We start from the raw sequence: 13194 nt of genomic DNA on the forward strand, positions 1-13194 counted from the left end.
AAAATGAAAGTAGTGTTTATAAGTGCTCTTTATCCACTCAACAAGCTTTTTATGAGATTACAAAGGTTTACGCTAAAAGAAGCTCTTCATAGAAGTGAGAAGATCACTAAGCGTGACATCCCTAGACTATAAGAGCACATTTATAGCGGTTTGGAGCACATATTCACAGGTGCCCTCCATTGCTGATCTGGGGTTCTCCACTTGAAGCCTCTGCCAATCAGTTGTTTTATCAGGCAGATGTTCAGTTTTCTTCAATGCAATGTAGCACATTCTCCGAAGCCTACTCCGATTTAAAAGATTACCGTGGCCTCACTGCATCTGTAAATCTAAACCCTGATTGGAAATTACTGTGTCGCTGAAGGTAGAGAAATGACAGGTAGATCTCTGAGCAACAGAGATGAACAAAGAGATTTCTTTGAAACTGATTTTGCAGCAAAGGGATTTGCTCACTGAGGTGCTTCGGTGGAAAAAAAAAAACTAGCAAAAAATAATTTTTTTTTTTTTATTTAGAGGGGAAGCATTTAGGGTAGTTTATTTAATTTAATTTTCTTTGTAGACTTTTTTATCAGTTGTATACTATCACTTTGGCTATGGAGCAGGAGGAAAGAAACAGTGAACAAAAGTGCAATGCACTTGTGTTCATTTGAGAACTATGAGTCCCTCTGCCATGGTAGCAGATGGTACTAGTAGTCTTTCCATTTACAGATGCTGTGAATCCAAAAAATATGGAGAATGTTGCGGGAAGAAACAGTCACAATTCAGTGACACAATATTGACTCCTTCGTATTTTGCTCGAAGGGGAGTCTTTGGTGGTTGCGTTTTACCGACCTATCATGCCTGTGCACTAGGGGTACCTTTGCCACAGGTGTACTCACCGGGACCAGGCAGGAACTGCAATCATGTGCATAATCTAACATTAAGGCAGCTTCCAAGCTTAGAGGTGAGCTAGCATTGCATGTAGAATGAAGCGGAGTTCCTGATAAAGTGTTGCCCCATGTTTCTAAATAGAGTGACTGTTGTGTGTTTTGGAGTGGTGCTAGAGTCTTACCACCTTCACCAGCCAGTGCATTTGTTATCTCACTCTTAGTAACAGAATGGAATCCAACCAGACACATAGCACAGATCTCATGAATGTCCCAAGTTAACGTTTCCTATTACATACGTGTAGTTAGGCTGAGGACTTCTGTAACACTGGTCTGCTCCTGGTTGCTATGTAAGATGGACCCCTTGGAGAGGGAGCCCAAATGGCAACTCTCTTGCTACCGGAGGACACCCGACCTTACCCAGGTACCACACCTCAGCTGGTGGCTTTGTGTGTTCAACACATACTTTAGTTACCATTAGCAATGACCTTGCTCTTCCTTAGCATACTGACTGGACATTATTGTTCTTCATACCCCTTTTGTGCTATTACAGGCCCATGTTATTTTGTGTATGCAAGACCCACACCCTTTGAATAACTTCATACCAGGCTTGAGAAATAGTTAACAATCTTTACTGACCATCTACAGAATGACACAGTATACAAGTGGGATGCAGAACATCTCCTAACCTGACTAACTGTTGGAGTAGCAGCAGTATATTGGTACCGCATGTTCCTGGGTCATGCAGGCAATTACTCTTAAGACCATTCACTCCACATGAAGGACCATGAACTCTCAGTCCTCACCACAACTTCGCAGATGAGGCACACTTGAATTGCCCCCAAAGGGAATACGTCCAACAGTGCCATACTCCTCTAGCTCCTTTTCATGTTCAGACTCCCTGTAAGGATCAATATGAACAACCTCTCACTACTCAGATACTGTGTATTGTGTCTTCTAGTACCGGTTTCATTCTCCTCTATTATTTGACTCCCTAATTGTGACTTTACTTGGTGTTCTTCACTAACATCAAAGACTGATTGTTTACTGCTCTGGCCTGTTTTTATTATTTGTAATTTTACTTTCACTATCTTTCTGTTGCTGTCATTAACCTCTTAACATTTCTGCTCTCTGTGTTTCCTTGCCAGCATCCAGTGGTTGCCAGTTGGGTGCACCAGTGTGCTAAAACCTAGGATTACCAAACAATTCTATTCATGCAATCAAGAAATCTGGTGAGGCCTGTGAGTTCTTTAGACGCTGTACCTCAAGTGAGCCTGTGTTACCTCATGATATGCTAGATTCGCTTACCCGTTGTCTTTTTATTCCTTGACACCTGATAATCAGATACCATATTTTCTTTACCCAGAACTGGTTTTTATACCAATTGTGCTAGTGAGGATTCATACAAGCACCTATGCGGTTTTCCGGGATGTCTCTAGGACTAGGTTTACCACCAGCAGCTCAACCAGGACTATTCTTGGCACAGCACCTCCGGACCATAATACTTACTGACCAACCTGCCACATTTCTTATCATGCCATTAGTCAACTGGAGAATGAAAATCTGGTGCAGCTCTGCATAGAAACCAACAGCTTCCAGTTTTGTTTTTGTCAAAGCTTAACTGAACAAGCTAAAGTTAGAAGCTGATTGGCTACCATGCACAGCTGCACCAGATTTTCCACTCTCCAGTTTCAGTAAACCAACCCCACTGTGTTCCTAGAGATCAGTTATCAGGTCTCTTCAATACACAAATCTGACTTCTAACATATATATCTAGTGGGAATCTGTACAATGCATATGCAATGCAACTATCCATGTGGCACCTCCACATCTTGGCAACAACTGGTACGACAAGCTAGAAAATATCTGTGCATGATAACAAAGTAACAAGTCCTTGTTACTACCCAGTTGGGATAAACCTACATCAGGGGTGTCAAACTGGTGGTCCTCCGGCTGTTGCAAAAACTACAAGTCCTATCATGCCTCTGCCTTTGGGAGTCATGCTTGTAACTGTCAATCTTGCAATGCCTCATGGGACGTGTAGTTTGGCAATAGCTGGAGGGCTGCCAGTTTGAGACCCGTGACCTACATGGTCCAATGGTCACCTGACTATTGCATTGTGCAAATTTCTTGTAACTTTTGGAAAGTCTGGAGATGACACAAGATTTGCTGGATACATACTATACAAGGAAACTTGTGAACAAAAAGTGGTGCCCGTAGCGAAAAAAGAAATAAAGAGAAAATATAGCGGAGGGCAGACATGACTTGGTGAAGAGGGGTAGTGTCAGGGATCCAGGTATGACCAGAGATGTGTGGACTGACACAGGGAAATAGCAGGCTTTAGAAATGGTGAAATAATAATAAAATTTATTAAGAGCTGCACAAAATAAACAAACGCAGTGCAAACAAAACAAAACCTTAAACTAAAATTACTATGTATAAGTGTAGTCAGGGCTGGAGAGGTGGAGTGGTCAGGCAGGCCGAGTCAGGAACAATCGGGCAGATAAGGTACAACAGGAGCAGGCAGGAGAATGGTCAGGAATAGCCGGGGTCGGTGCAGGCGGAGTTCAAGCAGAATCAGAGTCAAGCAGGAGGGTCAAGCAGACAGAAGACAGGATACAGGAAACAGGGCACATGGGAAAACACCAAGGCACTGATTGCAGGCCTGGTACTGCTTAAATATACCTCCTGCAATCAGCCTCAGGTGATGGCTTGATTGCAGGAGTGAGATCCTGGCTGCTGAAAGCACCCGCTGGCAAGCACCGGTACTGCAGCCCACACGGCAGGTGAGCCCATTCCTGACACACCCGCTGGCAAGCACCGGTACTGCAGCCCACATGGCAGGTGAGCCCATTCTTGACACACCCACTGGCAAGCACCGGTACTGCAGCCCACACAGCAGGTGAGCCCATTCCTGACACACCCACAGGCAAGCACCGGTACTGCAACCCACATGGCAGGTGAGCCCATTCCTGACAGGTAGGAGAGACAGAAAAGGGTCAAGTAAAGGTGGGAGGTAGTAAAACATGTATCTTGCTAGATTGGTGATGGATGTGCGGGAAGGGGTCTTCTACACCTTTGGGAGTGGTGGGGGGTTGGACAATCCAGTGCAGGAGTGGCAGCAGAGGCGAAAACTTACCTCCCACCCTCCGTTGGGATTTGTTTGGGTTTTTCAGTGCCCGGTTTGTTCTGGCTCCGGGGGCGGTTGTTGGTCTTTGGAGGCGGCAAATAATTTTAAGCTAAAGTGAATGACTGGGACCCATCAGTGGTATGGTGTGCCCGGGTGCATTCTGGTTAATCAAGGTTTACCTAGAAGGTGGAGGTTCTGCACTGTGGATGGTGTGTTTTGTCTCCGAGCCGGTGCATTGCGGCTGGAGGCCTAGTATTAATAATATGGTTAAGGTTCCGCAGGGGGATATCGGTTTTGTTTGGTGTCTTCGAAGACCAACAACTTCTCTTGTATGTTTCTGTTTTAAGGAATGTTTTGTGTTATTGAAGTTGAAATGTTAATAAAAGGCATTGATGGCCATTTTACTCCAACAGTGTTTTAGTCTTCTTTATTGGTATATTTAAGGGGGTATATCGAGAGAGAGAGAGAGAGAGAGTGGTGTAGGGGTCTTAACTAGCACATCTCTAATACACTAGTCATGCAGCCTTCATAAGTGAAAATGCAGAATATACAGTACAAGCATACAGTCACATGAATGAAGTGTTTCTATAACACTTCATCCGGGTTGATAAGAAAATGAATGATAATGCACTTAGCAGCCTGTTGACTTCTTCCTTCGCTCATTCTGTAGCAATGATGGACTGTAACTGCCTGCATTTTAAAATCATTTCCTATTTCCTTGGACACTGTTGTTGACTGTAGTCCTGATGCTTTTTGCAGGACTGGGGAAACCCCCAACTGAATGATAAAATATACTTTAAAGTAGATTTAAACTGGATGATGTTTAGTTAGGTAAACACTGTGAAAATGCCATTTATTTATTCAATAACATATGGTTTTCACCTTTTTTTTCTTTGCTGTGTATAATCACCGCTGATCCCTTGCAGCTTCTTTGCAACCACTTCCCATCTTTATGAACTCCAGCAGTGGCTTTTATGGCATTGCTCACGGTGATCGCAACAAGGATTTATTTGTGTTCACACAGTCGCTTGTAGCCCCCATTAGAAACCTGATATGTCAGATGGTGTCATCCTAGAACACCAAGTGTTTGCAAAAGATGGCATAAGCAGGTAGTATTTTAATGAAAGCTGAGGATTTAAAACTGCTGAAAATTACTATTTAAATGTTAACATATTAAATCCATGTTAATGCTTCGGTGATTGGGCCTAATATGTACCTTAACTTTCAAAATATTAAAAGATAAATGTACTTTTAGTGCAGTGTTCTGTACACCAGGAATAAGACGTATGTGTCTCCTATGTTTGGGTTGTGGTCCCTTTAATTGGGATGATCAGAAGAACTCTGGAGTATTCAGGGATTTTCACCTAAGAAGGGTGAGGGTTTCTGGAGAAATCCAGTAAAGGGGATAACTGACTTGCAGTTTTTGTCAGGAATATTAAGGCCTCTAATGGGTTCTAGAATTCAGAGGCTTGGAGAGCTTTTGGGTAGGAAAGAGCCTCCAACCCTGACTATGGGTACTTTGGTCCTGAACAGGTTACCCATCTGCGAGAGACGCCTGAAGAGGGCAGGAGGCAACCAGCAGGTGTCCTTGAGCTGTGGTTTACAAGGACTGAGGGCTGTGTATCCAATGGGATGCTCCTGGGCTCCTGTGATCTTTTTCTGAAACCCTGAAGCAAGTGGGAACTTTAAACCCTGTGGTGGTACAGGTTTATATTGGCGGTGAGCTGAATCTTTGTTTTGCACCAGAAGTTTATGGACTGTTTTTATTTGGTTTATCGTGAAGTAAAGCTATTTTTGTTAGCCTGTTTCAAAGAAATTAAAATAGTTTGCTTTTAAAAAAAAGACAGCTGATCCGGATAACCAAATAACACACAACAGTTATACCTATCTATCCTTATCCCTTCCAGAAACTTCTCTGTGTGTCCCACTGGGGGCTGTACAACTTTCGCTGTAGTGTTTCCCATAAGGGCAACTTCTGTGCATGCAAAAAACATTTTTAATTTATTCCTATGGAGAACCCATCCACTATTGAAAAGCAAAACATATGGCCTCTCCTTAGGAATGAATAAAGTTTTTATATGTATGCACAGAAGAAAAAGCATCCCATCGAAGAGACCTTAAAGCAGTAGCCATGAATCCCCCTGCTGGGCTAATGTATTTTGACAGCCGTCAATACCATTGGCAGCTTTCAGAATACCTGAAGAGTGGCTGTATCTGATTGGATGCAGCCGCTGTTCGGCCATCTATTTTCCACCCAGTTTCTTTGATTTATAAAGGAGGCCAACCTTTTTTAAAATTTCGACCAATTGATCAGGAACCGGCAAAAATGTGAACAGCACATGTCTACCTTAAGCACGAGACTGAATAAAAGACAACATAAGGTACCTACTTTTACATTAATGTTGCTCCTGCCCTGCCTACCCGATCACCTAAGCAAGTTTTGCTTTTCCAAAAATAAAAATTTGCACAGGCCTAAGCAAGTTCTGCCACTCAATTGTGACAGTGCTCCAGCTTACCATTTGGACACTAAGTAGTGGAACTAAGGGGGTTCTGTTCCTGGTTTCATTAAGCTCTGGGCACCATTTGTGCCTTCTCCAGGTCATCTAGTCATTGAGCTTGTTTCAGTTTATTTTTTTGGTCTTCTAAACTTTAGAGATATAAGGCTTGTATAGGCAGTGCATTATGGGAAAATGTATTTAAAGTAGAACAAGTTGGGAACTCTAATGCTAACACAGACAAAGAATTCGGTACATAGCGCGGCTGCAAACAGAAGAAAAAAAGAGACAGCATCTGAAAAGCTTCATAAGGTCGATACAATCCTTTTTACATTCTCTACACAATAGACGTCAATTAAAATGGATGTATTATTTATTCAAAGTTCTTATTGTCGTCAATAGCTCTCCTCTTTAATGTGAACTGAATGTCCATTTGCCTATTAAAAAGAAAAATCGGTAAAATGCTTAAAAACCATTCTGAAAACGAAACAATGTAAATGACACAGAAATAGGGCTTCAAAATGGACCTAACCTGCAATCCTAATATAAACGTCCCATTAATACAACTGGAGGAGTAAAAGCTGACTTTGGAAGCCATACACAGTTATTTGTCAGAAGTCTTTCACTGGAAGTGTGGGCTGAGAAGAAAGAAACTCCCTACATCTTCATGTAGGGTGAACACAAAGGATGTGGGTTGAAAGATGGTCATCAGACTGAGGACATCTAGCAGCAGAAGAAAGAAAAGTACTGCGAGGGAAATCTCTAAAATGAAGATGAATGTTGCAGCAAAATCTGGTTTTGTTATTTTATCTTGTAATAGGCTGGTCATTTGGATGTTATTTTTGGCTGGAGTTCAGCTTTAAGCTGTCCCTGTGACTGTAGCATATATGTATACTATATTGCCAAAAGTATTGAGACACCCCTTCAAATTGTTGTATTCAGGTGTTCCAATCACCTCCATGGCCACAGGTGTATAAAATCAGGCACCGAGGCATGCAGACTGCTTCTACAAACATTTGTGAAAGAATGGAGCTAAGTGAAATCAAGCGCAGTGCCGCGCTAGATTGCCATCTGTGCAATAAGTCCATGTGTGAAATTTCCATTCTACTAAATATTCCACTGTCAACTTTTAGTGGTATTATTAGTGGAAGCAACTGGGAACAACAGCAACTCAGCCAACAAGTTGTAGGCCACGTAAAATGACAGAGCGGGGTCAGCGCATGCTGAGCGCACAGTGCGCAGAAGTCGCCAGCTGTCCACAGAGTCAATAGCTAAAGACCTCCAAACTTCATGTGGCCTTCAGATTAGCACAGCAACAGTGTGAAGAAAGCTTCACGGAATGGGTTTCCATGGATGAGCAGCTGCATCCAAGCATTACATCACCAAGTGCAATGCAAAGCGTTGGATTCAATGGTGTAAAACACGCCACCACTGGACTCTAGAGCAGTGGAGACTTGTTCTCTGGAGTGACAAATCATGCTTCTCTGTCTGGCAATCTGATGGATGTGCCTGGGTTTGGCGGTTGCCAGGAGAACGGTATTTGCCTGACTGCATTGTGCCAAGTGTAAAGTTTGGTGGAGGGGAGATTATGGTGTGGGGTTGTTTTTCAGGGGTTGGGCTTGGCCCCTTAGTTCCAGTGAAGGGAACTCCTAAGGCATCAGCATACCAAGACATTTTGGACAATTTCATGCTCCCAACTTTGTGAGAACAGTTTGAGGATGGCCCCTTCTTGTTCCAACATGACTGCGCACCAGTGCACAAAGCAAGGTCCATAAAGACATGGATGAGCGAGTTTGGGGTGGAAGAACTTGACTGGCCTGCATAGAGTCCTGACCTCAACCCAACAGAACACCTTTGGGATGAATTAGAGCAGAGACTGAGAGCCAGGCTCTCTTGTCTGACATCAGTGCCTGACCTCACAAATGTGCTTCTCAGAGGCGCTTTTCAGGCATTTTTGAGGCGTTTTCCATTGATTTCAATGGGGACAGGCGTTTTTGGGGTGTTTTTTCTAACTCACCAAACATGCCCCAAAGATACTGCAAGCAAGAGTTTTTACAGCACACTGCAAGCGCAACGCCTCAGTGTGAAAATATACATAGATATACATTCACATGCATAGGAAAGCTTTGTTCTTGAGCTTTTCAGGCCCTTTTTTTTAACACAATGCTTCAAAAACTCCTCAGTGTGAAAGTAGTTTTACTATCAGGAAGAGCAACTGATGTTGGACCGAGTGCATGCACAAAGGAGGTAGATGAAAGAGGCTAGAGGAGATCAGTAGCAATGAGATATAACCATGGGAAGAAGGCCAAAATAAGAATTTAATTTTTTGCTTTAGCAAGCTAGATTAACTAATTTTTCTTAAAAATATTTCCTCCCCTCTCCTCCTACCTATCCTGCCTATTAAAAAGATGTGTGTACTTATATCAAGCCTTTCACTATGAGGCTTGGTTCCGCTTTCGTCCCCGGGTATATTTCTGGGTTTGGCATCGTGGTTGAGACTTGTATTTCCACAGTGAGGCTTGGCTTTGCTTTTTGTCATCAGGTGGATCCTGGGCACAGACACGATATCGAGGCTTGGTTTCATGGTGCAGCTTGGTCCGCACTATGCATCTTGGTTCAATTTCCAGAAAGAAAAATGTCATCAGCACAAGGTAAGTGCCTGACGAAGGGTCCCTGCTTGGCTTTGAAACTTTGCCACTGTTGCTAATATGTGACCACTAAATAAAGCTTTGGACCCTTTTGAGGATTCCTTGGTGTGCTGGTGACATTTTTCTTTCTGGATTGTTTGCAGTTCCCATCCCGTGGTCACTAGAGCACTAAAACACCATATACAGCCACTTGCAGGAATGTGTACGTTGGGAAAACTAAATTTTGATTGATTCCACTTCTGGTCATGGGATCATTCCTGGCCATGTAACCCAGATCGAGGTCTGAATACTCCCAAATGAGGCCTGGTTTTAGTATATATATTTGTGATGGCGCAGAGCAGCCTCCGAGTCCCAGAGGTTGTCTTATGACGAAACGCATCGAACGGAGCCTCCCTTGTGACATCATCGCGTAAGATTAGCCGTTGATGCCGATTCTGTTTGGTGATTTTATTGAATGCTGATAATTTTTTATTCAATTGTAAGTGTGATTCCTCTTTTTTAATAAATGGTTTGGGAATAAATCTACACTATGAGAGGCACATTTTCTATCTTCACATGAATTATATATACTCTGTGTGATCGGGATGGTCTGTGGAGTGGTTGAGGATCCATGCAGTCTGGCTTGTAGTATAAGAGCGTGGACCTGAAGTCTACTAACAAAGTGTACGTTGACCTCCTATAATCAAGGGGTCAAATGATCTGGTAAGCTTCCAATTTGCAGTTATGGTGGTGGTTAGTCACTTTGGTGTTAATGCAAGCTAGAATGAAGATCTGGGATCACTCACAGTAAAGGGGGCTGTTTCATATTCTTTACAGGGACTGGTATAATTGTGGCAACGATTTTGCACATTATGGTTGGTATTTGGTTCACCTTTGAGCACTTTATTCATTGTATAGGATTATATATTTATTAATTATTAATGTATCTATTATTTATTAGTTAATTTATGTCACTTTGATGGATTTATTTATTAGTGGAACACTAGGTATTTATTTTATACTTTTGTCACTTTGATTGATTTATATATTGGCGCAACACCAGTCAGTTTCAGTAAGCGGCTGCTACAGGGGAGAGGAGGGATCAATGACACCAGCTGGACCATAGGAGCCTACGAGTGACGTTTCAGCTCCCGGAATTCACAGCCACTGTTAAATGCTTCCTTACACAGATCTTTTTGTTATACAGGGTATGCAGGATAGGTAGGAGAGGGGAGGGAATGCTTTAAAGAATAGTTAGGCTCTTTTCCCAGGAGCTGGATCTGTTATTCTCAGCAGGGGATATGTCCACTGAACCCCTGCTGAACTGAGTGGACGGGAGGATGACAGGTCCGTGTCTATTCTACATATACAGAGTGGACACAGGCACAACCTGCTCTGCTCTATGGGCAGTTGGATGTAAACAGACCGGCTGTCCTCTGATTCACCAAGATGAGGTTGGGGGGGGGGGGGGTGCCCCTCTGTTTGCTTTTGCTGGATCGGATCAGATTGGAGGTAGGTGGGTGTAAACATCCATTTACATCCACTTCTCCATAGAGAAGAATGGAGAGTCCGATTCAGTCAGCCTGTCTATTTTTCACACCGCTCATGTGAAAGGGGCCTTAGTGTTAGGCTTGGTTCACACCTATGCTTTTTGCTTTTGATCTGTTTTTTTAATGCTTTTTGCATTGTGTCTTGCATTTTTTATGCATGTTTTTACAGCATTTTGTGGTTTTTCAGCTTTTTTTTGGTTTAAGTGGAAATATTTTTGTTGATGGGCAGAAAAAAAAGAGCAAAAATGTGGCAAAAACGCACGACATGTGTTTTAGCAGCTTCCCCATTGAACTCTATTGTAGCAAAAATGCTGCTTTTTGCATTTAAAAAAAGTCCCTGACCCTTCCCAAAAATGCAGCAGCTCAAAAAAGCATAGATGTGAACATGTCCCATAGGAAACCGTGTTAAAGGGACTGTATTGCATTTGTGCAAAAAGCACTAAATAACGCATTGGTGTGATCTACAGGTTAGGCTTTAGTACCATTTTAATACATACATATGGACTAAAGGAAGGGTTTCACTTGCTAGTTCTGCAAGAAATTTCCAAGTTCCTTATATATTTTCATAAACCTCATAGCAGGCATCAGATATGGAACTTCATGAAGCACAAATATATGGATAGCAGTCCTCTCATCCATCTAGAAGTGCACATAAAGATGGAACTGCACAGATTTACAGCACAATCTGCTACTTCCATCCTGAGTACAGTTCACAACTGCACTGGAAGCCATCCAGCAAGCTGCCACGTCTCATCTAACACCAACACCTTCATCTGCCAACATCTGTTCTTCGCATTGTATTGTTACAGAGACTATTCACAAGATGCTGCTGAGCAAATGAATATTCAGCCTCCTATGCATTATCTCAGCTCTTTATCTGACAATCACATGTATACATCTTCACCAAACTGTGAAGCTGCCATTGCATTAGGGGGAAAAACATGCCATTGTTCAGCTTGGGTGTAAAATAAAAGACTTCAATAATTTTTATAGAAAGCCTCATTATTTCAACAGGCATAGAGCATAAAGTGGCAGATGGATGAACTTTTCGACCTGCAGGAGGTAAGAATGATTGCTCTCATAATTGCCGCTTATGTATATTGTGGTGGGACTGTAAGATCTGACATTTTCATACATCCAAAGTAAAGTGATCGCATCATCAAAAATCAAGAACCCATCAACAACTAGCATTATGATATTCAGTGAAAAATATTCATCAGCACTGGATGGTATTCCTTGGGTTTTCATTCAAACAACTTCAGGCTAAGCTACGTGAGAATATATTTTGGGCCCCTTATATGAAAGAGTCAAAATTGACCTCATTGTTCAACCAGTAGTAGATAGTGACATTCAACTGAACTTGTTCTATAAGGTTGAAGATGTTTCTACAGTCATCCAAATAGCTTCCTCTGCTAGATGCTATTAAAGGAGAAGTAGGGGAGTTGTTTGGATAAGCTGCACAACATCTTTCACATTACAATAAGAGTCCAGATGAAGGTCACTAACTACTACTAATTATACCATGGCCTGGATAATACCCTCACAGACAATGTACACATTCCTACCACCCACTGAGCATGGCCCAGAAGACTGAAGGGCCAAAAGACCAAATCAGTTATTCTTTCTTCAGAATGGAATATGTACTGGAAAAGCTAAGAAAGTAAGCAGTGAAGAGTTAAGCTTTGGCCCGAACCCTAGGAAACTGTCACATGGTAGATGGCATCCAACTTTATTAACTGTGGCTGGGGAATTTTCCACCCCACAGCCACACCTTAAAAAGGGGCAGGGATGCTGTTGACATCATTGGCTCAATATAGTCACATGGCCATATTTGGAAATTACTATTGACCAAATATGACCAAAGTGGTAGTCATAGGTCAATGATGTCACCTGCATGCCCATCCCTTTGTTATGCGTGGTTGTGGGGAAATTCCTTGGGCTGGCTATCATGTGACACATTCCCACATGTCTGGGCAGGACTGGGTTATTTACAGTATTTATTTCAGGTCCCGTCAATTTACGCAGCACTTTACACACATATATATATATTGTACATTCACATCAGTCCCTAAACCTCAAAGAAGTGTACAATCTAAGGTCCCCAACTCACATTTATACATACACATACTAGGTCCAATTTAGACAGGATCCAATTAACCTATCAGCATGTCTTTGGAGTGTGGGACGAAATCGGAGCACCCGGAGGAAACCCACACAGGAACAGAACATGCAAACTCCAGGTGCCGTGGTTGGAATTTGAACCAATCACCCTTGTACTGCCAGGCAGAAGTGCTAAGCATTTACCCACTGTGCTGCCCCTTCACCTTGAACCTTGGCTCATCCCTATCAGTAAGTACAGTTGTGTTCAAAATAATAGCAGTGTGTTGAAAAAAGTGAACAAAGATCAAAATCCTTCTAATAGCTTTTATTTCCATACACACAAATGCATTGGGAACCCGACACATTCTATTCCAAATCAAAACATGAAGAAAAATAGATCAAATTTGTGTTGTTCCTCTAACAAATTGA

At 42.4% G+C, this 13194-nt stretch overlaps 1 protein-coding gene across 2 annotated transcripts in view; it reads right to left on the bottom strand.

The window, feature by feature from the left end:
- The window catches only part of SAMD12 (sterile alpha motif domain containing 12), a 730431-nt gene that overhangs the window by 354154 nt on the left and 363083 nt on the right, over positions 1–13194 (bottom strand). The gene's annotated exons all lie outside the window — the stretch shown is intronic.

The sequence above is a fragment of the Staurois parvus genome, unplaced genomic scaffold (assembly GCF_062004578.1).
Source record: "Staurois parvus isolate SC_StPar_1 unplaced genomic scaffold, SC_StPar_1.0 ptg000030l, whole genome shotgun sequence".
NCBI lineage: Eukaryota > Metazoa > Chordata > Amphibia > Anura > Ranidae > Staurois > Staurois parvus.